The sequence below is a fragment of the Ambystoma mexicanum genome, chromosome 8 (assembly GCF_040938575.1).
Source record: "Ambystoma mexicanum isolate Mex_15411 chromosome 8, UKY_AmexF1_1, whole genome shotgun sequence".
NCBI lineage: Eukaryota > Metazoa > Chordata > Amphibia > Caudata > Ambystomatidae > Ambystoma > Ambystoma mexicanum.
In genome coordinates, this window is record NC_090929.1 from 1041522785 (window position 1) to 1041549349 (window position 26565).

Here is a 26565-nt window from a genome sequence, read left to right on the forward strand (position 1 = left end):
CCTGCCTCTTCAACCTGTATATTTTTGCTTTGGGGGATTTTCTGGAAGGTGCAGCATCTGTGCCCCCGTTAACTGCAATGGAGCGCTATGCCTGTTTAGGTTATGCCGATGACGCTGTGTTGCTGGACAAAAGACACATTGGCCTACAGCGCCTATTGATGCGATTTGAAGAATACACTATATTAAATAAATTGTAGATCAACCCTGCAAAAACGAATTTATACTTTAAATAGTTTATTGGCAAGAATTGTCTGTATGTTGTATATTCGATCAAATATTTGGGGTTAACATTAGTAAGACCTTCCCAATTAAGTGCAAGTAAAAGTATTATATGGGCCAAATGCAAACAACTGGGGGCACAGGTGTTTTGTTCCTAGGAAGCACCACAGGTTTTCGATATGCCCACTGCTTTTTTTATATTCAGAAAGCAATTCCCTCGATATTATATGGTCTGAAAATGTCTTCACTATCTGAGCAACTTGAATTAGAATGCTTTGAGGGATTAAATTGGCGTTAAGCCCTGTCACTGCCTAACTGTGTGCTGGCAGCAATTCTGCGATACAAGTTGGGTCTGACCTCACTGTCTTGTCTGGTTTCCTGGAAGCAGATGCACTGTACAGGAAACCTTGCTGTGCTGACCCAGATTCCTTACAACGGGTGGTGGGTTAACATCTAGAAGATTTTAATAACAGCTGTTTCATGAACTTTAAAAAGAGATGCACCAAAATTATGGAATTTTATCATTTTAAATTGGTAAATTTGCCATCTGACCCAGTAATGGTGATGCAGTAACTGTTTGAGATGGATTGGTGTGGCTTGTGACGCGAGAAAGTAGTATAAGCTCTATTCTGATTTGTTCCTAGAGAACAAAAAGGGATAGTTAGCACTATTTCCTCGTTCAGATGGAATGTGGAAGCCACCTTAGGCAAAAATGGTGGGTGTGGTCGCAAGACTATTTTATCCCTGTGGAATGTAGTATATGGCTCTGAAGTGACCAGAACCTGCATTTCGCAGATTCTGCGAGCCGAGATGAGGTCGACTAGCAAGGCCGTCTTAATGGTGACCAGCCTGATGTCCGCAGACACAAGTGGTCCAAATGGTTTGTGCGCCAGGGCACCCAGACCTATGTTGAGGTCTGACACTGGGGGAGGCCTCTTGATGGGTGGGTAGAGCCTGGCGAGTCCCGTCAAATGTTTCCTGGAAATCAGGTTGGAAGAGGAAAAGACCGCCTCCTCCGAATTTCTGTAAGCCCCAATGACTGCCAAGTAAGTGCGGCAAGTGTCCACCTGCACGCCTGAATGGGTGAGGTGCGCCGAGAAGGTGAGCACGTCGTCCAAGGTACGTACATGCAAGGGGGTGGATACCCTTAGAGTCTGCCCAGTGGCAGAACCTGGTCCACTTGCTCTTACACTGGGCCCTGGCAGACCTGCTCCTGGCACCCTGTATGATCTCTAGATTAGCCTGGGAGTGGCCGAGGTGACCGAGCGTTACCTGTTCAGGAACCACGCTTTGAGGGCTAGTTTATGTGGCAGGGGGGGGGTGGATGACCCAGCCCCCCTTCTGCACCAGAAGATGTGCTGGGCCCGTCGAGAGGCAAATGGGTGGTCTCTCCGAGAGGCTGAAGAGCTCTGAGAAACATGGCCTTGCCGGCCACCACAATGCTATTAGAATTATGCTGAGGTGGCGAGATTCCTTGACCTTGTATATCACCCTGTGTATCAGTGGAGTGGGCGGGAAGGCGTATGCTGTAATTTCGTACCACTGAATCTGGAATGCATCACCCAGGGGGCCAGGGCCCTGACCCTGCCAGGAAGCGAACGGTCCGCACTACCTGTTGTCCCATGAGGCAAAGAGGTCCACCTGGGGGAGCCCACCCCCATTTGTAGAAGATTTCCTGTAGTACTAGGTTGTTCAACTGCCACTCGTAGTTGTCCACCCCCAATCTGCTGTGCCTGTCTGCTTCCAGGTTGGATTCCACCAGCAGGTGGACAGCAGTGAGGTAGATATTCTCCAGGGCCCATTGCCACATGCTGACTGCGAGCTTGCATAGTGGGGGGGATCTGATACCTCCCTGCTTGTTGACGTAGAACATGCTGGTCGAGTTGTCTGTCTGAATGAGGACGACCTCGTCCTCGATAACCAGAAGGAAGGCTCTGAGAGCCAGCCAGATCGCCTTCAGTTCCAGCCAATTGATGCTCCTGCCGGGTCATGGTGCCATGGACGCATTGGTTGTCGAGAGGGAGACAGAGGGAGACAGAGGGAGACAGAGGGAGACAGAGGGAGACAGAGGGAGACAGAGGGAGACAGAGGGAGACAGAGGGAGACAGAGGGAGACAGAGGGAGACAGAGAGCCTGTGGTGATGGTGATCTGCGGGGTAGGTTGCCGGAAAGGCTTGCCCAGCCGAAGGTTGCAATCCATGAAACACAATGTGAGGTCCGGGTGAAGTGATGGAGGAACGGTGATCATCTCCGACTGATCCTCGCTCCTGGTTCCAAGAGGCTGCAAAGTGCAGCTGTATCCTCCTCATCCTGAGTCTTGTGTGGGCAACGGCCAAGAGGACTGCCGCCATGAGACCCAGTAGGTGTTGGTACCACCAGACCGAGGTCACTTCCCTGCTGAGGAAGTGCGCGGAGGCCCTCTTGAGGGCCGTGATCTTGTCCTCCAAGGTAAAACCTCTCTTGGAGCACGTTTCCCAAATGAGACCCAAGAAGGTCAGTCTCTGCGTGGGCTGCAGATGCGACTTTTTGAGGCGAGTGAAAAACCCAGCTTGTGCAGTGTGTTCATAAGAGCCTAGTGCACTGCGACCAGGATGATGCCCTGATGAGTCAGTCATCGAGGTACGGGTAGATGTGGTGGCTCTGTGACCTGAGGAGGGCCGCCACAGGGTTCATCAGCCTGGTGAAGACCTTGGGGGCCAAGTTGAGGCCGAAGGGAAGCACCTTGTATTGGAAATGGAAGCCCATGATCCTGAATCGTAGAAAAGAACTATTAGGCTGCCAGATCGGGACATGTAGGTACGCATCCTTCAGATCCAGGGAGCACATCCAGTCTCCCCTGCACAACGTCTCCGCTATCAAAGCTGGCATAACCATCTTGAATTTTGTAGAGGCAGGGAGAGGTTGAGGGTGGAAAGGTCCAGCACAACTCTCAAGCCCGACTAGTGGTTCTTCTGAATGGCGAAAATCCTGGAGTAAAAGCCCAAGTCTCGCTGGGAGGCTGGGACTCGCTTCAATTCCTGGCTCTCGACGAGCGACCGGATCTCCGCCAATAGAGTTGCTGTCCCAACCTGTGGGAGCGGAGGGGAAGAGGGAGGAGAGGCAGGGATAGGGAGGTGGTACCCCCGTGAAGACTACCCTAGAGGATCCAGGGATCCGCGAAATTCTAGTGCCAGAAATGTGAATGGAGAGCAAGCCTGCCCCCCCACTGGAGACACGTGGACCCGGAAGGGCGAGTCATGCCTTCGTTCCCTCTGATACTGTTGTGGAGGAGGGGAAATGGAAAAAGCCCTTACTCCCACTCCCCCTCCCCCAAACCCTTTTTTTGTTGTTTGCACCAATGTTGAGTCGGCGTACGGTCAGGCTACCAGGACCTTCGCTCTTGGAAGCGGCGGAACCCTCTTTATGTACGCCCCTTGTCCGAGCGCTGCTGTGACTGGGTGTACGTTTTGGGCATGGTCTTTGCCAAGATGGATAAAGTTTTGGCCGTTTGTGAGCTGTTTTTCTTTTTGTTCAGCTCCTTGTCCGTTGTGGAGTGGAAGAGGTCACCCCCTTCGAACGGAAGATCTAAGATGCAAGCCTGGACATCCGGCTTGAATTTCCGTAGCACGGAGCCAGGCCGTTCTTCTCATGTCTGTGGCAATGCAGATGGCACGGCCAAAGGTAGCAACGTGGGCCACGGTGGACTCCATGATGTCCTGGGCTACCATCTTGGCCTGGTGATTAGCTCTGGGAGGAAATCTGCAATTTCCACCCAGAGCCTCTGGTTAACGACTGCCAGCATGGCATCCGCGTTGACTTGACAAAGGTGCAAGGAGTCTTTGGAATACAGCATCTTCCAGTACACCTCCAAGATGATCCCTTCCTTTCCGAGCAGCGCCGCAGAGGAGGCTGAAGACGACTGAGGCTTTGAGTATAGGGATGCCGCAGTGATCACCGAGGCGTGGGACTGTGGATCGGCCGATAGCAAGAGCGTATCCCCCTCCATCTGCCTGTACTTGGCGTCCAAGCGGTTATTCAACGGCTGGACTCAGTGGGGCTTGAGCCCACTCTTCTTGGCCAAAGCAATTACATTCTTCTGCATTAGGATCCCTGTTCTAGTCGCAGGATGTAGCGCAAGGACTTCTGCAAAAACCCCCTCTGCTGGTTTCTCGACCTTGGGTTGTGGAAGGCCCAAGTACTCCGTCAGTCCTGCCAGCCGTTCATGAAAGGCCTTGGCTGAAGATGGCGTGTCGGGGTCGTCCTCCTCATCTGTGTCCGCCTGCGGGTCCTGTTGGTGAGGGACCAGTGGAGGGGAGTTGGGAGCCGGGGGCTGCGGTGTAGAGACTGGAGCAGAGGCTGTGCAAAACTGCCTGGACATGAGGCTGAACAGGGGCCAAAGGCGTCTGCCCCAGAGCCTGCGGTGCCGGAGCCATTGGCGGGAGCATGTCCCTGATGGCGTCCCTGAGGTTGTCCCCCATCCAAGGAGGTTTCATGTGCCCAAGAAACCGTTTGAAGAACCTGTCCTCACAAGCCAGATTGGTGGTAGGCGATAGTGACGGGATAGCGAGGGTCTGCTGGAGCTGTTGCGTGCCCTGTCCATATGTATGCAGTGGGAACCTGCCTTGTGCGAAGGAAGGGTAAGCTGTAGGCCACATTCCTGGTCAACACCAGTCCCACCTTGACACTCTATCCTCCACCTGCTGCCTTCCTTGGAGCAGCGTCGGCAGGATGTCTGGATATTCAAACACAGCAGCCATTTTGTCGAGCTGCCTTCCACGTGCCTGTGTCGTGTTGCTCGACTCACTGGGCCTGCCCCGTCCAGGACTTATGAGAGTTAATCATGGGGCCTACTCTGTTCCTCAGGCTGAGGCCCGGTAGGCATTTTGCCCCTCGGCGGATCTGCCGGTAGAACTGCATATACGTGCCCACTCGGACCTGCTGCCGGTACTAGGGCTCAGCCCCTCGGGTGAAGACCAGGTAAAAGAAACTTCCGGTGCCTCAGCACAGTCACTGGGAGGATCTACTGACCCTTCGGCCTGGCGGCCGGTAGCTGATTCAGCCTCGGTACTTGTGCTTGTCAAAGGACCTGAGCTGTCCCCGCCCGCGCGGACGAGTCCTTGGAAATTAGTCTCCCTTGCGGGGTGCCCGCGAAAAAAGCGGCCCTAACATGGGCCTGGATCGATGACAGACGAAGTCCTTTAGGTCCTCTGGAGGCATTCTCTGGAAGAGCTCCCTCCACCTGGCTAGTCTGTTCTTCAGAGACCTCGAGGAAAGCGCGTCTCACGCGGTACAAGCTTGCCAGCTGTGGTCTGGGCCAAGGCAACGTAAGCAGAGGGCGTGGGGGTCTTTTGTCGGGAAGAGCCTGTCACAGGATGCACACCTCCTGAACCCTGTAGAAGTCGACATGCGCCGGGGAGGAGAGTGACGCCGGAGGACCGATTACCTAAATGATAAAAGACAAAAATGACAGAAGAGAAGAAGTATCCGCACATGGAATTACATGGCCAAAGCCAAACACAGGAGCGCTGATGAATTTGGCCCGTTCCTGTCGATGCGGAAAAGGGGACCGAGGTGTGGCGCCCAAGAGCGGAGTCAGGGCAGCGCATGCTCCCAGGGTAGCACCACTGCACGCCTCTAAATTTAAAGGGGAAGAAGGTTTTTTCTGGTGAAAAAGGTTCCGTCTCCCGTCCCTTGGAAGGGACGCCCATGCAGTATGGAGGAAAGGGGACGGACGTAAGAGTATATGCTGAGAGGCCATCCTGTGTCTTTACTACTTAGAGTGATTGCATTTTTAAAGCTGATGAAATAGAGCGACGTATGTAAGATGTTTGATGTCATAGATTTTACCAAAACACCTTAGGTTGAGAGGTGGTGTATGCAGAAAGTGCCGCTAAATGGACTTTAATAGAATTGAACACTAGACCGGAGTCCAGTAAATGGGTCAGGCAAATGACAATTTGGGTGGGAGAGCAGTGAACTGGGTTGATGCTCTTACCTCTACACCAGATGACAAATCTCTTCCACTTGCTAGAATAGCAGTGGCGAGTGTTGGGTTTTCTTGCTTCTCTGAGAATGTCCATGCATCTCTGTGGGAGTTGTAAATGGCCAAATTCTATGACCTCAGGAGCCAAGCTGCTAAATTCATGTTCTGTGGGCATGGGTGTAGTGTCTTGCCCTTGTCCTGTGACACCATGTTGTACGGGCAGGGCAGTTTCACCGGTGGGGACAGGGACATCCATCAGGTGCACAAACCATGGTTGGCGGGCCCACATCAGGGCTATCAGTATCATGGTGACTGGTTCCTGGTGCATCTTGTGCACTATCTTGTTCAGCAGAGGAGTCGGAGGGGGGAAGCGTAAACAAATTTCCCTGACCATGGTATCCAGAGACCGTTCCCCTTGGAGCGGTTCTGTGGGTATCTGGAGGCGTAATCTAGGCATTGTGAGTTCTCCAGAGTTGCGAACAGGTCTATTTCTGGGAAGCCCCATTGTGTGAAGACGTCGAAGACGATGTATTCGTGTAACCGCCATTCGTACTCTGAGGGCAGAGGGAAGTCTCTGCTGAGTTCGTCTGCTAGCAGATTGAGTTCCCCTGGTACATGTTGTGACAATAGGAACATGTTGTGTCTGAGAGCCCACTTCCAGATGTTCTGGGACAGCTTGGACAGTCCTGGGGAGTGAGTGCCCCCTTACTTGTTGAGGTAGTACATGGCTGTGGTACTGTCCGTGAGGACCATCACTGTCTTCCCTTGTAGGTGCGTCTGGAAGGCTTTTAGTGCCTTGAACACCGCAAGTAGCTCTAATAAGTTTGTGCTTGGAAGCTACGCTTGGAGTCCAAACTCTGAGCAGTCTGATGGGATAGGTGAGCCCCCCATCCTGTGAGGGATGCGTCTGTGGTTAGAGTGGCTTCCACTGCGGGGGTGGCGAATGGTTTCCCTATTACCAGGTTTTCCTTCGACCACCACAGTAGCGAGAGAACCAAGGCCTGCGAGACCACCACTAGATCGTCCCATTGTCCGCTGGCCTGACACCACTGGCTGTTGAACCACTCTTGCATTGGGCGCAGGCGCGCGTGAGGTACCAAATAAATACATGACGCCATCATTCCTAGCAAGCGCATTGCTTTGCGTACCGTCACCTCTCGACCGGCCACATATTGAGGGATCTGAAACAGCATATTTTGGACCCTCTCGTTGGAGGGGAAGACGAGGCCGTCCTTTGTTCGAATTAGAGCCCCTAGGAATTGTTTGATTTGGCTGGGGTCTAAGCTGGACTTCTTCTTGTTGATGGAGAAGCCCAGTTGGAACAAAAGGTCTACTGTCTTCTGGGTGTTTGAGAAGCATGTCTCATAGGACTCCCCTGTTATGAGCCAATCGTCGAGGTAAGGGTATACCGGTATGGACAACCTGCGCAGGTGGCCCACTGCCACTACCTTCGTGAATACCCTTGGTGCAGATGCTATGCCAAAGGCTAGCACTCTGAACTGGTAGTGTTTGCCCTCTATCATGAACCTGAGGTATTTTCTGTGCGCTGGCAACATCAAAATATGAAAGTATGCATCTTTCATATCTAGTGTTGTCATGTAGTCCCCCTGAGATAGCAGGGGAATTTTCTCCTGTAATGTTACCATATGAAATTTTTGTGGTTTTACAAATTTGTTCGCTGGGCACAGATCTAGTACAGGGCGCATGGTTAGGTCCTTTTTGGGTACAAGGAAGTACACTGAAATAATACCTTCCATTACCTGAGATAGAGGCACAACCTCTACTGCTCCTTTCTGTAGCAGCTGTTCTACTTCTTGCAGGAGGATGACGAGGTGTTCTGGTGACAGGCGTCGTCCCCTTGGAGGTCTGTAGGTGGGGGACCGATTGAACTCTATACAGTACCTGTGGCCTACGGTTGACAATACCCACCGGTCTGATGTTATTCCCTCCCATGCTGATAGGAACGATGTTATCCGGCCCCCAACCGGAGACGCATGGGAGGGGACCCCGAACCTTCGGGTCATTTGGTGTTACTTGCCGGGGTGCCTCTGGGGCTGGAGCCCCGGCCTCTGCCCTTGCCACGGCGTTGTCCTCTTTGGTTATACTGGTTACTGGTACCCTAATTAGAGGGCCAGTTGCCCGCAGTGTAATGCTGTTGCTACTGTTGGCGTTGGCCACGAAAAAAGCGCTTGTTCCCAAATCCCCGCCTGTTTGGAGGCTTTGAGATTTGGTCTAAGGTCTTTATGGTGTCGAATTCTTTCTTCGCATTTTCCAGTGCGTCGTCCACTGCCCTTCCAAAGAGATTTGACTCTTCTATTGGCTTATTAATGAGTGACGCCTGCGTTTCTGCCTTGAAACCGGAATTGCGAAGCCAGACGTGACGCTTCAGCAGAATTCCCTGCACCAAAGAACGGCCAGCAGTTTCTGCCGCATCAAGAGTGTTCTTAATGATGCTCTGGTTGACCAGAGCTCCTTCTGTAACTATAGCCAATAAGCGAGCTCTTAGAGGTTCAGGGGCTTCTTCGATGTCCTGCTTAAGCTTTCCCCATTGAGCATCAGCATAGCTTGCCAACAATGTATTATTATTGGCAATCCTAATTGAAAACGCTGCGGAGGCGGAAATTGTTTTGCACAAGGCATAAAGCTTTTTCCCTTCTTTATTTGGGGGTGCCTCGCTGGTTGACAGTGGAACCCCAGCCCTCTTCCTTGTGTTAGTCACCACTAAGGAGTCCGGGACTGAGTGACCCCTGATATATAATGGGTCTGACGCAGAGAGAACAATTTCTCGATTCTTGAATTGACCCCTCTCACCAGCGCGGGGGTGGACAGCGATGGGGTGAGTCGTCTCTTAACCGGGGCGAGGATAGGAATAGTTTGACTAGTGGGAGGTTTTTCTTTAATAATCCTTTCGACGAAATCAGTATCTGGTGTGACCTCCCAATTTCAACTTCAAAATGCGCTGCTGCCTTCCTCAGTAGCGCATTGAAGGTGGGCTGATCGTCTACTGGAGATGGGTTCCTGACCGGTGTGCTCTGAGGAAAAGAAATGTCTATAATGTCGGGGTCTGTAGACCCTGATGGCGACTGCCAGGGCTGTGAGCCACCTTTACCTGGGTCCTCCTCGTAGCCCTCCTCACCTATGTTAGTGTCATCATGAAAACCTTCATCCTCTTGTTGGTCTTCATTATTCACAAACTCATCCTCTTCCTGGAAGTGAGAGTCCTCTTCAGTGAGGTCGTAAGAGTTCATGTCTTCCTGTAGGGGGTTAAAGAGCTTTGGGTATTTATCCCTTGGCCCCTCCTGGAGTACCTCTTTTAGCTTCTTGGGCGTCCTATTTTCTGGGATGGCCATGAACCTGTCTAGCTTGTCCATACATGAGTGGAACCTCTCTACAGTCCAGTAAGGTAGGCCAGAGTTGTCTGGGAGTGAAAAGGGAGTTTCCTCTCCCTGTAGTTGCTTAGTTCTGTTACATAGCGTCGAAGATGGAGTCCCTTCGCCTTCTGAGAAACCTGCTCGCTGGCTAGGGTCTTCTGTCGACGGTGGGAGCCGTCCCAGCCTACCCTCCGGCGACCTCGCCGTTCCTTTGGCCTTGTGAGCGGTTTTCGACCTGTCACCCGCCGTCCGTCTCTGGCCGTCTTTAGAAGCTATACGCGCAAGGCTTTCGGCGATCAGCTTCTCCGTCAAGGGATCGCTCGCCGTCGCGCTAGGCAGTGCCGAGTCTTTACTGGCAACATACGCACTCTTGCGAGGCAAGTCACCTGAGGATTTGGGGTTAGCGCCCTTGTTTACAGAAAGCCCAGTCGCCAGTCACGGAAGCGGTGGCGGGGTGGGCTTGCGACCCTTACGGTTGGCGGAAGACGCCGGTGGACCCGACGCCTCCGTTGACGCTATGGCTGCCTTAGTCTTCGACGAATGCGTGCCGTGGGGTATGTGCTTATGTGTTTTTCTGTGTTCGTCCTTGTCGCCGGGGTGTTCATCCCCATAAGCGGGGCGTGAGTAAGGCTTGTCGGGGACGGACGACGAGGAGGAGCGGGAACGCTCCTTCGAGAGGTCTACAACCTCCGTTGCGGAGGCTGTGTAATCACTGTCCTCATCACATTCTGCGGCGGCAGCTGGCGAGGAGTCAGACCTAGACATCGCATAGGCTGCCCACCTTTTGACCCTGCAGTCCTTTAAAGTTTTGGGTTTAAGTAACTTACAGGGCGCACAGCCGTCCTCTTTGTGATCGAGGGGCAAGCAACGGTTACACCTTTATGCTTGTCCTTCCAGGTAAACTTGCCCTTGCAACGCGGGCAAAACCTAAAGGGCGTCCTCTCCATTGCTGAGGGCATGAAATGTGATTACGACCTCGAAAGAGAGGGAGGGGAAAGAGAAAGGCATTCTCAGAGTGAAACAAAGAAATGACCAACAACCCCACTCTCCCTACTGTGTTAGGCCGGCGAGGCCAGGCCACGTGTTCGGCAGCGCCGAAGGATCTCCTCCACTCGTCCCTCCGTCGAAGATCTTGCTCGGCGGAGAACAGCTTGGCAGCTGCGTCGAGGGAGGGATCTATGTGATAGTTAATAATAAACAACCAAGGGTCGAGGAAATGATTTTGCAATGTCTCTCGAGGAGCTCCACATAAAGGCGACCAATAACTGGGCGAAAAAAACAATCTGAGGGACCTCGACGCGTGAGGGGTTGTGGGTATACTGCACATCACTATAGGGATAGTGTTACAGACACGCCTTGTCGACGTCCCCTTTTCGACTACGAAAAACAAAATGCAATACTCTGCAGTGACCACTGGATGTCTGACTATGCACAGCATGTGATTCTAAGCAGATTAACAAACATCAGAACAACGGTTATAACTCCATGCATTTCAACTATAGCACTGAATTCTATAAAGGCAGATGCTGTAAATAATTGCTAGAAGCAAAATGAAACTTTCAGGGGGACACCAAGACATATTGCTCTTTCACACCTGAAATTGTAGTTTCTTCGACACAAATTGCCACAGTGTTATCCCCAAAACCTGCCCAGAGATACAGCCAGGAAAGCAACTCAAGGGCACAGTATCGTTTCGCCTCTAGGTTTCCCCTAATCATTCAACAAGATTCCTTTGGTGGATCAGGGGACACTTTTTGCAAGCAGGCAGACACATTAGCATTGGGTTTATCACATTCATTTCCCTTCACTTATTATATACGGTCTGCACAAAGTAAACAGCGGCTTCTCTTTTCGCTAGGCCCCAGTTATTTTAAAAGGGAGATGGTTTGTTATTAAGATTTACTTTGTATTACGAATATTTTAGTACTGCATTTATAACAAAAGAAATCAAAAGCGCTACAATATTAAATAATGGACTAGCGCATACAAAATGAAATAAGTCGCGTTACCATTTAGGTGACTAAGTTGATGAGAGGTAATTTCTACGGACTCCTCTACAACAACTCAGCCAATCTCTTTAGCATTCTGTACCACTACCACCGCCTATTCAGAGCCGCCTGACAGCAGCATGGCCATGTGCTGCTATTATACCCTGCCAATCCCCACCACCCCCAGCAAACATCTCTGTATTTTGTGCATGTTTGGAATAACACATTGAAAGGAATGGCAGACAAGGAAGGTGTTAATCCCTAGTTTCAAAGTGAACCCTAGATATTATTCCGATGCTGCAAAAAGAAAAGAATCTGCAGGATCTAAACACGGTCGGACTGGGGCAAAACATTGTCTCGGGCATCAACGTAGAAATGGCCCACAGTTGCAATTGGGAATTCATTCCTTTTGGAAGCTGTTTGAATAGTACCCAAGGGGGAGGTTTGTGATCAAATGTGATGCAAATTGTACATTTTAAAGAATATTTATTCAGCAACACTGGTCAAAACTATTAGCCGCATATGAAATAAATCATCAAACTGGCCAAAAAAGTGGCCCACTTTGACCCAAAAAACTGGCCCACACAAACATTTTGCGTATTTGGTTCGGCCATGGGCCTATTGCCCTATAAGCCAGTCCATGCCTGGATCTAACTGGTGTTCCTAGGGCAGTTTGCCATTAAACAATATATAAAATAAAGGGTGCATTACAATGAAACGCTAAACGTCTTTCTTATGGTTATAAACACTAGACTTGGTAATTAAAACTTGACATACATATTCAGGCAGGTCGTTTGTAGTGAAACGGAATTCGCTAAGGATGTCATATTTCACCAGCCTAAAAAGCATGTATGTACCCAGTTCAATCTCTCAGAGGAGCACCGATTGAAAGGGAACTGTCAAAGAGCATGAATATTACCTTTCATGGTTCAAAATGGCCAAATGAAGTCACCACAAACGACTAATACATTTTTCTTTTTACTTAACATGTAAAAAATTGATCTTGGTGTATATGCAAGACTATGAATTATCTCCTATTACTTTCAATTCCGCTATAGGCATCAAAAGAGACGGGGGTCTTCTCAAAATCATCATTTAATAACTACATCATTGTCTCACTGCTAAGACGGTCCTACACTCCAATCATAAACACTGTGCAGCTTTGGGCACAGATACCGTATTAAGGCCATTAGGGTACTTGCACGTCTGGTCACAAGTTGAAAGGAGTGGCTTCCCTGCAAGGTGTAGCCAACACCTTCATCATTGCCCCAATGGCATTCTGGTGTTATGTGGTCTTGTACCACGCACTGCTGCTACTTGCTTGGTCTCTTGGCGCTCTGGCGAATCTGCAATGGAAGAGGGGTTTGTTAGTGGGATTGATGGGAACAAGAGCAAGGGAGATTTGATGTGCTGTTGGCAGCTTCAGTTAAGAAAAAAGGTCACTGAGCCTTGGTGCATTTTTGGTTGGTAGCAGTCACGTGGTACTGATCTATGGTTGTGGATGGGTGCTCTGCATGTGCTTGTTTTTAGTTTCATGGTGCGTGTTGTGAGGTTTGTGGTACGGTAGAGGTAGGGTTGAGTTTGGTACAGACTCTGGGATAAGCATGCAGAATATTGAGTTTTTAATATGGTTAAGTGCAGTGCACTTCCTATCGTCAAAATGGGGTTGAGTATCATATCCCCATCCCCAGCAATTCCTCGAGGTGGGGCACATTTCGTACCCCCAAAACACAGTCAAATGCAACACATTTCCTGTCTCTGAAAAACCCTCCCGATGCGACAATTCCCAGCCCGCAGTAGTCCATCCGAGTGCAATACAATTCCTGTCCCTGGACATCCATCACAGTACGCATTTCTAACCCTAACAATCTATCAGGGTGCAATAGAATTGTCATCCCCAAATTACAGTTATGGGTAATATGTTCAATCCCCAGCAATCAATACAAGCACGACATCACTTACACCCCCAAAGTATTGCCAAGTGCAGCTCCCAGGCGGCTCCAGACTACTCCACTGGGCCATCTGGTCGGCAAAGTGGACAGTCTGGTGCAGTGATATGATGGTTACAATGCATAAGTGGCAGGGCTTCAATTGGGCAGCAAGGTTCAGTACAATGGCTAACTGGGTAGCGCAGCAGGGCTCAACCTAACTGCCAACTAGGGAGCGCAGCAGGGTTCAACACATCCCAATACTGCACACGGCTGCCACGTGCGTGGTATAACGCCTTGGCAGCCCCAAAGATGGACGAGACCGGGGCTTGTTTATCAACAGCAACGGTTGTTAGGTTGGATTATTAAAAATCCATGTTTTTAATAGGCTCATGAAGTTAAGGTGATCTTCGGTCATTCTTTTTTCCTTTGGAAGCGAGTTCCAGAGTTTTGCTGCTATGCAGGAGAACGCCGATCCACCACATATTTGTTTTGAGTATTCTTTTGGTTCAAGGAGGATGCCGTTGCAGGATCTTAGTGTTCGTGCTGGTTTGTAGATCGTGAATTTTTCCTGCATTAATTCTACTCCTTGCCCATGGATTGCGCGGTGTGTTATGTATAGTGTTTTGAAAAAGATTTGCTTTTTGGCTGGTAATCAATGCAGCCCTCTTAGTGCCGGTGTGATGTGGTCTCTTCTGGTGAGTCTAAGGAGGAGTCTTGCTGCTGCGTTCTTTATCCATTGTAGTTTCCGCAGCAGGTAGTTTGGCATTCCCAGGTAGATGCTGTTGGAGTACTCTATTCTTGACATGAGTATATGAAGGACAGGAACGGAAGTATCTTCTAGATCGCGTGCAGGTGGAAGAAGCATTTGACTATTGCATTGACTTGTTGCTCTAGCGTTGGTTCTTTGTCAATTAAGATTCCAAGGATTTTTATCGCCTTGGATAGTCCCAGTGATTTTCCCAGTTCGGTTGGCCATGGGAGGTGCTAGTGGTCTGCCATGTCTTTGGGTGCAATCATTATTTCGGTTTTGTCCGGGGTGAGTTTAAGGCTGTTACTCCTCCTTTGGTTAAGTTCATTGAGACAGTCAGCTAGTGTTGCGTTTCCCTCTTTGTTGGCATCGGATTGGTAGATGACTAGGGTGTCGTCTGCATAGTTGTAGCAGGTGAAGCCATGTCTTTTGAGGAGGTTGATTAGTGGTGTCATGTAGATATTAATGAGCATGGTGACAGCAAGGAGCCCTGTTCGACACGTTTTTCTAGGTGTTGATTTGAAAGGGGAGAGCTAAATTATGTTGGTTCTTTCCGTCAGGAATGATTGTAACCAGAGGAGAGCTGCGTTTCCAATTCCGATGTCTTTTAGTCTCTTAATGAGGGTATTGTGGTTGACCGCATCGAAGGCTGCTGGAGGTATCCAGTAGTATTGGTGCTGAGTTTGCGTTGGCGTGCGTGTTGGTTTTGAGGTCTTACCAGATGGACAGTATGGCAGTTTCCGTTCCTCTCATATGTCTGAATACTACTTGTGCCTGATCTAGTAGATGGTCATTTACCAGGATTTGTTCGTAGACATAGCTTTCTAGTAGCTTTGGGATGTTTGAAATTGGTCAGTAGTTGGTGAGATCTTGCACGTCTCTGATGGTGTCTTTAATGAGTGGTTTGATGTAGGCCGATTTGAAGGCTTGTGGAACAGTTTGTTTCGAGCAAGAGGTTGAAAAGATTGAGATGAACAAGTTGCTCTTACCTGGTAACGTTCTTTCGATGGGATGGTCCTGCGACGTATTCCATATCTATGACAGGTAATCAGCACAGCTGTGGTGATTACCGGTCATAAATATGGAATACGTTGGAGGACCCAATCCCCTCGAAATAGATTTCTGGTGGCGTTTTTGGGAAGAGGATGGTTTGGAGATATCTGGCGGACATGGATCTGCTGGGGAGCCCGCTTTGTTGCTTCTGCTTACCAAGCTCTTGAATTTATTGAGATTTGGGGTAGGCGGTTTAGTCTGGTCGTTGGCTCCGGGGTTTGTTGGTTGGGTTAGTAATTGAGGTCATTTGGTCCGTTTAGTAGGATTTGCTGGATGTTGATGATTTTGTTCTTAAAATGGTTGACTAGGCCATTGCCATGCGTTCCTGCAGGAATCCGTGAGTTGTTGCACATGGATGGTTTTCTCATCTCTTTTACGATGAACATTTATTTTTGTGCATTGCCGCTCTGGCAATCTGTTCATTGTAGTATTTATTTTATGCTTTGAGAATTTCCGCTTTGTATAATCTCATTGGTCTTTCATATCTTATTTTCAGTTGGTCATTTTTCCTCCATTCTTGTTCTAATCTTTTGTTTTCCCCATTGCTGCGAGTTGGGGCGTGAACCATTTTGCCACCGATTCTTTGCGTGATGGAATGCAAGGTTTTTCTGGCGCATTGTCAACTGTTTCCGTGATCCATTTTTGGACGGCATCAGTTCTTTCTTCTATGTCGGTTACATCTAGGGTGTTTGGCGACAGTTTTACCACTACTTTGGCATTTAGGTCCACACTGTTCATGCTTCTCCAGTTTCTTTTCAAGGTTCGAGGATTATTTACGGGCATGTTGAGTGGATCGTGACGGGGATGAAGATGTGGTCACTCCAGAGAATTTGCATTGGAGGTACAACTGCAAACAGGTTTTTGTTGCCCAAGATTGCGGTAAGCATGTGGTCTGCTGTGTGTGTCACTCCTTTTACCATTTGCTATTGTTGCCAGTTGGTTGGGTAGAGTTTTGGTTGGGTAGAGTTTTGGGCGAGTTGATGGCCCCCTCTTCGAACGAGATGTTGGTGTCTCCAAGGATAAGGTGGTTGTGCTCAATGGCCATTTTGGTGACTGCTTCCACAAAGGTGTCTATGAATGGGGCATCATAGGTCGGTGGTCTGTAGAGGAGTACACACCTTAGATTGATTTGAGGGTCTGAGGTTAGCTTTACAATGACAGATTTGCAGTTTTGGATGTTTAATGGTTGAATTGTTGATATTTTTAGGTGTTTCTTTTAGGCCATGGTGAGTGCTCCCCTTCTTTTTCCTTCTCTGATGGCTTGATTGATTTTGAAGTTTTTGGGTAGGCAGTTGTGCACAGTGATCTTGTAGTCTTCGGTCAGCCAGGTTTCAGTGATGAATAGGATGTCTAGCCCTCCGCCGCATTGCCATAGAATTCAGTTGTGTGCTTTACCATCGATCTGGCATTGATTAAGCTGTAGTGTATCTTTTTAGCTCTTGTGCTCTTTTTGGTTGTGTCCTTTGATGTTCTTGCCGGTGTACGTTTATGTCATCAGTCTGTCTGTTTTGGTTTTCGGCATATGTTTCTTCTGGGTTGACGTCTTTGTGATCTTCTTGTCGTCGTTTGTGGTGGTGTATTTGGTTGAGCCTGTTTTTGGTGATGAGCAGTATGGTAGTGTTGACATCTTTTGCCTTGTTTCGGTGCATTTCATATCGTTCTTCTTGTTGATCAGCTATTCTGCTGATGTGCTTTTAGTCCTGGAGTATCGGTGGATGTTTGAGTGGGTTGAGATGTATGTTGTGAGGTAGTGCGATTTTGGTCTCGTTTCTGTGGGTGGACTTAGTTCCATTAAGTGTGCCACAAAAAGAAAACAATGCTAGGTTTGCTGACTTGTCAATGGTCCTTCGTGTTTAAAAATGAATGTGATTGCAAGTGCCATTATTGCAGGCTCAATAAAAAAAAACGTTGCCAGCACCAGATCTGTTGACAGCAGCAGACTCTAAATGTAGGTCAAGCGTTTCCACACTAGACCCGTTACACAAACAGAATTAGTCGATAGACCTTGGTTGGGATGTTAAGTGCCTACCTTGAAAAGCAAAAAATAGGAAAAGGACACCATAGATTGAATGCTTCTAGGATAAAATCTGTTCTATGTATCGCTTAACTAACTTACCATACAGTTTGCTTTTACCATACCTTGCCCTGCTAACAAAAAAGTACATGTTCTATGGGCCCAGGAGGTGTCTGATATGGAGGCTGCAGTACTGCATGCATGTTTCCATGCCAAGGGAAACATTCAAACAAAGGACAACAGGCACTGAAACATGTATATACATATTTATAAAACCATACAGGGTCACCTGTTTTGGTCTTATTTCCACTCTCCAAACAAGCCAGATTCCTTTCAGTGCAATCTTTCTCCAAGCAACTTTTCATCGAACACCAAAGACATTTTCAACTGCATGGACTAAAACAGGATCCCCAGCCAAAACCACTGGACTTCATACTTTTCTTACGTTGTAAACTGTGTGCATAACATGAACATGCCGTAGGATGGTTTTCTTTAGCACTGGCACTTCAGCAGATTCTACCAGTGAGAGTCCTACAACCAGAAAACATCCTCAAGGAGAAACTGCAGCCTAGGCCACTTTACCACAGTAGTGAGTGGGTGAAATAGCAGGTACAACTTCCATTTACAACGTCCTCACAAACAGGATGAAGGAACAGATGTGTAGGCCTTGCAGAGGCCTAAAGGGATTTTGTGCAGGTTGCTTCTACTACAAAAGAGGGGCATGTGGACACTGGCAAAAGATCCACCTCACTAGGAACACGCTGCAGGGGAAAGAAGGAGCATGAGAAGCTGGCTCCACGTGTACAGCAGCATGGTGAAACACGTGAGGCTGGCACAGGTCAAACCTCTTCATCACACCTATCCTTCCTTTGCCAGCACCCCCGAGGACCACTTTTCCCACACCACCAAATGGCCAGAGCACCAGACATAAGCACAATGGTAACCCACCTGGCCCAGTTTCGGTTTCAATGTTTTGATATTTTAGCCTTTAACTTCATCAGCCCACAAAATAAAATCAATAACCATTTCTTTTAATTATTTATTTTTATTAAATCAGATCAGCCACTCTCGACTATTCATTTTAAAAATAAAAAAAATGTATCAATATATATTTGTACATGAGCAGTAAGGTCAGATTGACAATATGTGGGCTTGCAGATGGCTAGCACATACAACGCGCTGCAAGCCAATACAATGCAAATACGCTATGCAAACAAATACGTAGCCTCAGCAAAGATACCGCACAAAGAAACAAATTAGAAATAGTCAAAACACTACGTATTCATTTGCGCTAACAGCACGCCTAAATAAGTGGAACATTTAGTGTTCCACACACCCACACAAAACCCTTATGAAACACGTATTACATCATTACACTAAAACAAATCATATGCCAGCAGCACATCACTAAGTTAAAAAATATAGCTTAATGTAACAAATGCATTCATATAAACACCACCGAAATAGGCCGTTCCATGTTCAACAAACCCATCCACACACATGCACTCACAAAATGGGTCCTCCATTTCCACCACACTGTTCTCAAAGTATATGAAAGCAAAAGTAACAATTGGCTCAGCCAACCAAACACATTCGCATTTTAAAATTAGAAAACAAAATATTCCGATTGGTTTAAGCCATCCCAAGGAACTGAATATATCACCAAGTGGAAACCCCATCCGTTTGCTCTAACAGAACAGAAGGGATCTGCGAGCTGTAAAGGTACTGCTACAAGAGAAAATTGTTTCTTGAACGCAAGACTCCTTCAACACTTGCAAATGGTTAGTAATTTGACAATTGAAATGACCCTAAAAAAAGTACAAACAAAACTGTTAAAGAAAGCACTGTGCATGTTCACAAAAGTACACAGTGCAACTACTAGTAATGATTATTAACACTGCAGCACTGACATTTACCAGAAACAGGAGTACATACCCAAAAGGATGCATTGAAATATTCATAACTGAAATCCATTGTCCTCTTAACGAACTAAATTATGGGCACATAATATATGTGTATGGTAATGTTTATTTGTAAAGCGCCTATACACAAGGCAAGTGTTTCAAAGCGCTCAAGGTGGGAGGAAACAAGGGGAAAAAACAACAGTCATTCAGAGCCCTTGAATTTCTGAACAATACAAGTCTGCACAGGCAGAGTAAGTGCATATAATACAATTAACAGTGTAGATAATCGCAAATAGGTCTGACAACGATTCTGCAGTTTTTCAAAGTGCATTGAGGCACCACCATGAAAGGAAGAGAGACAGGGAAGATAGATGTTCAAAGCATGGTCCGTTCATATCGTGCAAGTGCACAGACGGTACAGCGGTACGGAGGGTGGGGGGAGAACAAGTGCAAGGAGGGTGGAGGGGGGTTGGAGTCCAAGTGCGCCCAGTCAGTCAGAAACTTGTGTAAGTGCTGAGAGATGTCACTCTCATGGGTCACTGACCAAGTGCAGTAGAGAGGAGGCAAGTGGAGGCCCGTAGGCAAGTGTGAGAGGACTGGCAAGGGTGCCAGGGACCTGTGAGACTCCAAGGTACACCAGGCAGCCAGTCAGCAAGCTGTGTGGAAAAGGAGGGAGAGGGGGATAGAGCGGAGAGAGAGTTTAGCAGGGTAGAGGGAGAGAGAAGGAAGAGGAGAAGAGTAATGTCTTAAGGTGTTTCCGGAACTTAAGGAGATCAAGCTCAAGACGGACGGTGGAAGGAAGGCTATTCCAGAGGGAGGCCCCTGCGGAGGATAAAGATCTCCCTCCAAATCTCTGCTTGGAGAACCGGCTCACTCGCAGAAGGTTGGAGGTAGATTAGCAGAGGGCTCGGGAAGGACAGTATGTAGGAAGGCATCGTTGCAGATGGGTAGGTCCCAGGCCCCAGAAAGCCTTGTGGACAATGCAGAGGTTCTTGCACTTGATCCTTGCAGCCACGGGGAGCCATTGGAGGGATTTCCGCACCGGAGAGATGTTGTCCCTGGGCTTGAGCCCAAGGATAAGTATCGCAGTTCTGATCTGGATGAGTTGCAGAGGACACAAAGCAGAGGTTGAGAAAGAGCATGTTGCAGTAGTCCAGCCTTGAGAGAACCAGGGCTCTCAAGACAGTGAGCCGTTGGGGGAAGGTGAGAAAAGGAAGAGTACCTCTGAGGAGGCGCAGCTGGTAGTTGGACTTTTTAGAAATGTCTGAAATGTGAGTGGAGAAGGAGAGAGTGGAGTCGAAGATGACCCCAAGGTTTTTGGCCTTTCAGGTGGGTGCGAGCGCAAGGCCAAGGGAGGCCAGCCAGGGTAAGAGTGGGACAGCAGGAGTCCCAATGCAAACAATCTCAGTCTTACTGGCGTTGAGGAAGAGGTCATTTGAAGCGCAGCATGACTTAATTGTGGACAGACAGTCAGATAAGAGCGAGGTAGAGGGGGGGGCGGGGGTCGCCTGAAGGAGAGTTGCGTGTCATCTGCATAACACTGGAAGTTAAAGGTGAAAGTGGCAATCAAAACGTGCCGGGGCAGCCATGTAGACAATGAAGAACCTGGGGAATAGGTTAGATCCCTGGGGATCGCCACAGGTTGAAAGAGTGATGGAGAGCAAGGACCCAAGTTCCACCTGGGATGGGCGGTCAGAAAGGAAGGTAAACCATGCCAGAGCCTGACCTGTGATTCCCAGGGTGTCACAGAGACGTGCGATCAGGATGTTGTGGTTTACTGTGGCAGAGGAGAGGTCAAGAAGAATAAGGATAGAGGGAGTGTTAGTATCAATATTTGAGAGCAGGACTTCACAGGTGTTCAGAAGAGCAGTTTCTGTGCCCCTGGATGCTCTAAAGCTAGACGGATGGTCGTGGAGGCAACCAGCAGATTCAATGTGGAGGGTGAGCTGAGAGATAGCCAGCTTCTCCAGGAGTTTGCCGAGCAAAGGGGTGATAGAAATGGGGCGGTAGTTTGCGTGAATGGAGGGGTTGGCAGAGGGTTTCCTAAGCAGAGGGTGCACAAAGGGTTACTTAAGAAAAGTTGTGTAAACTCCAGTGGCAAAAGAGATTGCAGAGATCAGCCAAGGCTGGAGCGAGAGAGTTAATGTTGTCCTTAATGGTTTTGGAGGGACAGAGGTCCACCCATTTGGATGGGGCATACATAGAACGGACTTGTCTGGCGACCTCATCAAGTGTGATGGGAGTGAGAGAAGAGAGGAGAAGTTGTGGAGGGCCCAAGGGAGACTCCAGGAGTGTTGGTGTATGATGGGGTATGGAAGTGAGAGAGGAAAGGATGTCTTGGGTTTTTGCGGTGAAGTGTGCAGCCAGGGCCAAACAAAGGTACTGGGTGGGTGTGACAGAAGAGGAAGCTGCTGGAGGATTGCCCAGTTCCGTACAGACTTTGAAAAGTTTGTCCATGTGGTTTGATGCAGCCGAGATGCAGGCTTGAATAAAGACTCTTTTCTTGGTGTGGATGCAGAGTCGATATTGCCTTTGAAGGAGGCGGCAGGCCAGTTTGTCACAGGGTCCACCTATCGAATTCCATTTCCGCTCAGCTGTCCTACACTTGCGTTTAAGGGCAGTCAGATCAGAGTAGTACCAACAGTTGCTCTTTTTGGAAAGCTTCAGTCGGACCCTCATGACAGGGGCAAAAGTATCAAGGGTGTTAGAGATGGAGAGATTGAAGTTAGCGAGGGCTGTGTCAGTGTGGGAGTCAGCTGCAGGAGTAGGTGGAGGCAAAAGCAGCTGGTGTTACTCTTTTCATGGGTCTGGTGACTATGTGTGAAGAGAGAAGAGTGATCCGTCCAATAGAGAGAGGTAGTGAGAGGTATAGAGAGGGATGTCGGTAGAGATGAGCATCCAAAGCGTGGCCCGCTGTGTGCGTGGAGCCAGAAGACGAGAGGGGGAGAATATCGCATAGGTTGCGGAAAGGTCCTGAGAGTCAGGTGAGTCCGGATCGATGTTGAGGTCACCCAGCATTAGAAGTTGAGGAGAGTAGAGAAGAGGCTGGGTCAGCCCATTCTGAGAGGAATAGAGTGGACTGTCCTGGTGGCCAATAGAAGGTGGCCATAAGGGGAGAAGCTTTAGGAGAGAGTGAGAGCCTGCAGATTGGGCACTCAAAAGAGGAGCAGGCCTGAGTGGGAATGATGGACACAAGTATCCATTCTGGGAAGATCAACGCCACGCCCCCTCCTGACCCTTTGGCCCTGGGCACAGAGAGGATCTTGTGTCCTTCAGGGAGCAGTGTGTCAAAGCTTGTGACAGAGCTGTCCTTGAACCAGGTCTTTGTGATGGCGAGCACATCTAGATAAATGCGTTCCATGGAGGTTGCAGATGTCAGAAGAGTGTTTGACAGTAGAGCGAGATTTAAGTGTGTCAATATGGAGCAGCTTTATTATATAGTACTGTGAGAGGCGTGAGGGAGGTGAACCTACCTCTACAAGCAACCATTCAGTTAGGTTTCTAAACCTTTAAATTACAATGAGAATGCTTGTGAGTGGAATGTTTCAGGGGGGGTACCGGTCCCTATCAAATGGGATTCCTCTCTTTTTAGGCGGTCATTTCATCTTAACTCGTGTTTGGATGAACTCAAACACCTGGAATTTAGTTGCAAAAATACATACTGTATTTTTATAAAAATGGATTAAAAAAATGTTTAATACAGTACACAACAGTACATAGAGACAGTTTTGTACAACACATGTTTTGCGTAACACTGATATTAATAAAGTGTCAAGTGATGTGCAAAAAAATTATGTTTTCAAAATAAAACTCAACCATTCAGTTCCAACACTTACTCCCAAATTCTTGTTGACTCATCCATCCCAACATGTTTCTTTCCTCTACATCAAATTGACATGATATTGCGCGAAATTCCTCAGGGGCGAACTGTCTTGTTGGTACAAAAAAAAGCACAGTTGTGTTTATAAAAACAGCATAGGTTTGAGGGGGCAGAATTCACACTTATGATTAGTGGTAATGCACTCTTGAAAATGTATCCAATGTTATGGTTCACATTTGATCGGGGTGCTGTGTCCTCACTAGCATAAGTTTGTTTGCCGTCGTCGATTTTCTGAAGCCTTTTGAATTTTCGCGCCAAGCAAAATGCTACTGAGTCATCACTGTCGTCCTGAAGTACGGGCGATTATTGTCAGGTTTTTGCTTGTTTATCTGCGCTCAACGATCGCGGGCCGATCTCTGTGGGGCTGCGTTGGCAAAAAGGGCTCAAAGGGCCTGTGCTTCATTCACTAGAACAGTAACAGCGTCTAGCCTATGGGGCAAATAGGTCTGTGTACGTTTCGAACTGCGGTTGCCGTTAATGCAGTGTTCTTGCTGTGGAACACTGGATACCAGCGTTAATCTATCCTCCCACATTTCAGGCTGCTTCCATTCAATATGGACCAGCATGGCATCGTTGAAGGTATTCCACAGGTGGGGTGGGGGTTTGCAGACGACGGTGGGTGGCAAGAGAGCCAGAGGGATAGTGGAGGATGGTGGAGGAGCCAAGACCGACAAAGGACCCGGAACAGTGAGGCAAGGCAAGGGCGCCTGTGCAGAGGAGGGAGGCTCAGAAGGCAAGGGAGCCTGGGCAGAGCAGGAGGAAGGCACAGCAGGCAAGGGAGCCTGGGCAGAGCAGGAGGAAGGCACAGCAGGCAAGGGAGCCTGGGCAGAGCAGGAGGAAGGCACAGCAGGCAAGGGAGCCTGGGCAGAGGATGAGGAAGGCACAGCAGGCAAGGGAGCCTGGGCAGAGGATGAGGAAGGCACAGCGGGCAAGGGAGCCTGGGCAGAGGAGGAGGAAGGCACAGCGGGCAAGGGGGCCTGTCAAGGTAAGGTTTGAGAGGAGAGGTAGGAGACCGTCAAAGAGAAAAAGGTTGGTTTGAGGACCCTGAACCATGATGGGTTCAATCTGATGGACATTAATGATGACTCTACAAATTGCGAAGAGGTCAAGGAGGACCTCCCAGCGTGTGCCACCATTAATGGGAGAAGAGGAAATAGGAGAGAGAGAAAGGCGACCATGTACAGGGTCCATAGGTCAGGTGAGGTAACAACAAAGATGATGTCTGTGAGAGTCTCTCTGGCAGAACCGTGGCATAGGTGTCTGCAATAGGAAGGCCTGGGCTGGAGCCCAGTATGTCCTTAAGTTTCTTACGGCCAGATTTAGTGATAGGAGAGGGATAGGAAATAGAGAAGCAGTTAGAGAAGATAGGAGGGATAAATAGTGACATAGCTAGATGCAATGGTGAGGAGGACACTTAGCAGGCTGATGTACTGAGGCATATGGAGGGGGGTTGTGGGAAATTGTGCGGGGCAAAAACACAGGGGGTGGGGGACGGAGTGTATGAGGAGGGCACTGAGGACAAGGAAGGACGCGCACAATGTTAATGCAGGCAGTACAGTAACTAACACTTGTGCACCCAGCAAGAAGCAATTTTAAGTATGGTAACAGCAAGTACACAGCCAAGTTCGATTTTAGCTAAGGCAGAAACATAATGCAGCAAGTGCACACAGCCAAGTTCAAATTTTAGCTAAAGCAGAAAGAAAAGAAACAGTGCAACAAGTATGCTGCAAAGCACAGTTTTGAACCTGATCCACTTGGCACAGTAGACCAAATGGGTGATCGGTGTAAAGTCAAACAGTAGGATGGAGGCACATCTAAAAACGTTTTTTAAGCAAACGGGCACAGTCTTGGAGGAATGGCACAGGAAGTGCAGCGCAGCAGTACAGTAGTTGGTGACAGTGAGAATGAGTCATAGTGAGTGAAGGCAGCATACAGAGTCACCGAAGAGCATGGGGCATCTGGAAGGTGGATGACTTGAGAGGAAGAGGAAATTAATTTAGTGGCGCCGAGGCAGCCACTAATTAGCAGTACTCGCGTGATGGCACCAGTAGGGATGACACTCATGAAGGGCAATGTGTGTAAATCTATCAGTACAGGGCATTTTCATGGAAGATATCAGAAAGTTGGGATCGGAACATGGCCAGGCACGGACAGGGATGGACAGGGCCTTCGTTGTGGGCCTTGATTGGGAGCCGGCATTCGCCTACCGGCTCCCGTGAATGGTGGAGAAGAGGACTGGACGGCCCAATCACTGCGAGGCTGGTGAGGAAGGGCAGCCACTCCGGTGCCAGCAATTGAATGCGCCCATGTTGGAAGGTCTGAGCAGAGCCTGTAAAAGTACAGCCCAACTGGGTTTCACTGTGAAAACATGGGAATTATGTGCACCAAGCAGCTCGGGCAACGTGGATTAAAACAGACATGCTGGATCTTGATTAGGAGATAGAGCGGAGAGCGCTCGATCTCCTGTCTTGCAAATGCATTCACTCACAATGTGTTACACTCACCTGGCTCCCACAGAGGCATCCATCGGAACTGGACAGCTGCGGTCTCCACCAATGTGACACGTAGGGCCGAGATGACAGACTGGACTGGCCCACCTAGTTTCGTTTGCTTGGCCCGTAGGAATATTCTTCTGCAAATGGAGAAAGGGAATTAACCACCCATGGAGTTGAGCGTAAATCCCCCCAACCCCGCTGTTCTCCCCACAGATCACCTTTGATGAAAAGATGTGCTCTCCATCCTGCATTGAGCGCAGGGGCACGTTGATATCCAGTTGCTTCACTGGCTCGAAGGAATTGGTGAGTTCCAGAACAATATTGACTCCGAGATTCCCGGCAAGACGCCGTAAGTATAAAGTTCGTAAGAGTTCAAATGCCTGACTTTCACTCTTGTCCGATTCCTTGCAGGTTGCAGCTAGACCCTAATGAAGAGTTCCTCATGGCAACCGGTAATATTCTGATAAGGATTTGTATTTTCCAACACTGTTCGATAAAATAATGTCAATATGTAACCTGTTGCCTTCTCCCTTATTCAGGCGCTGAGAGAAAGTATGAAGTCTCAGGGAATAATACCTCCGGCGGTAAAATCAGGTAAGTCTATTGTGGTGAGGAGGGTTCCCCTTGTTAGTCCCCTTGATTCACCTTGCTGTCCTTTTGTTTCCCCTTAGGGGCCGGGCTTTGGCGAAGATGCAGTGGAAGCTGCGCCGACCCATGAAGAGGAATAGTACCCCCGGTGGTAAAATCAGGTAAGTCTATGGGGGGTAACTAATATTCCTCTGTGTATTCCCTGGGCTCACCTTGCTGTTCTTGTCTTCTCCTTGGGTGCCGGAGTGCGGCGGGAACATGCAGGAGGATGCGGTGGAATGTGAAGATGCTGCGAAGGTCGGCGAGTTCAGCGCGGCGCTACAGCAGGCGAGACGACGCGCATAAATAGCTTCTTTCTTCCAGCATGAAGGCGCGATGGATCGGGAATTCAGATAAGGGTCAAAGGTATTGC

General features: G+C 48.8%; 1 protein-coding gene across 9 annotated transcripts in view; it reads right to left on the reverse strand.

Annotated features, from left to right (window-relative positions):
- The window catches only part of DLG5 (discs large MAGUK scaffold protein 5), a 1559980-nt gene that overhangs the window by 1357029 nt on the left and 176386 nt on the right, over window positions 1-26565 (reverse strand). The gene's annotated exons all lie outside the window — the stretch shown is intronic.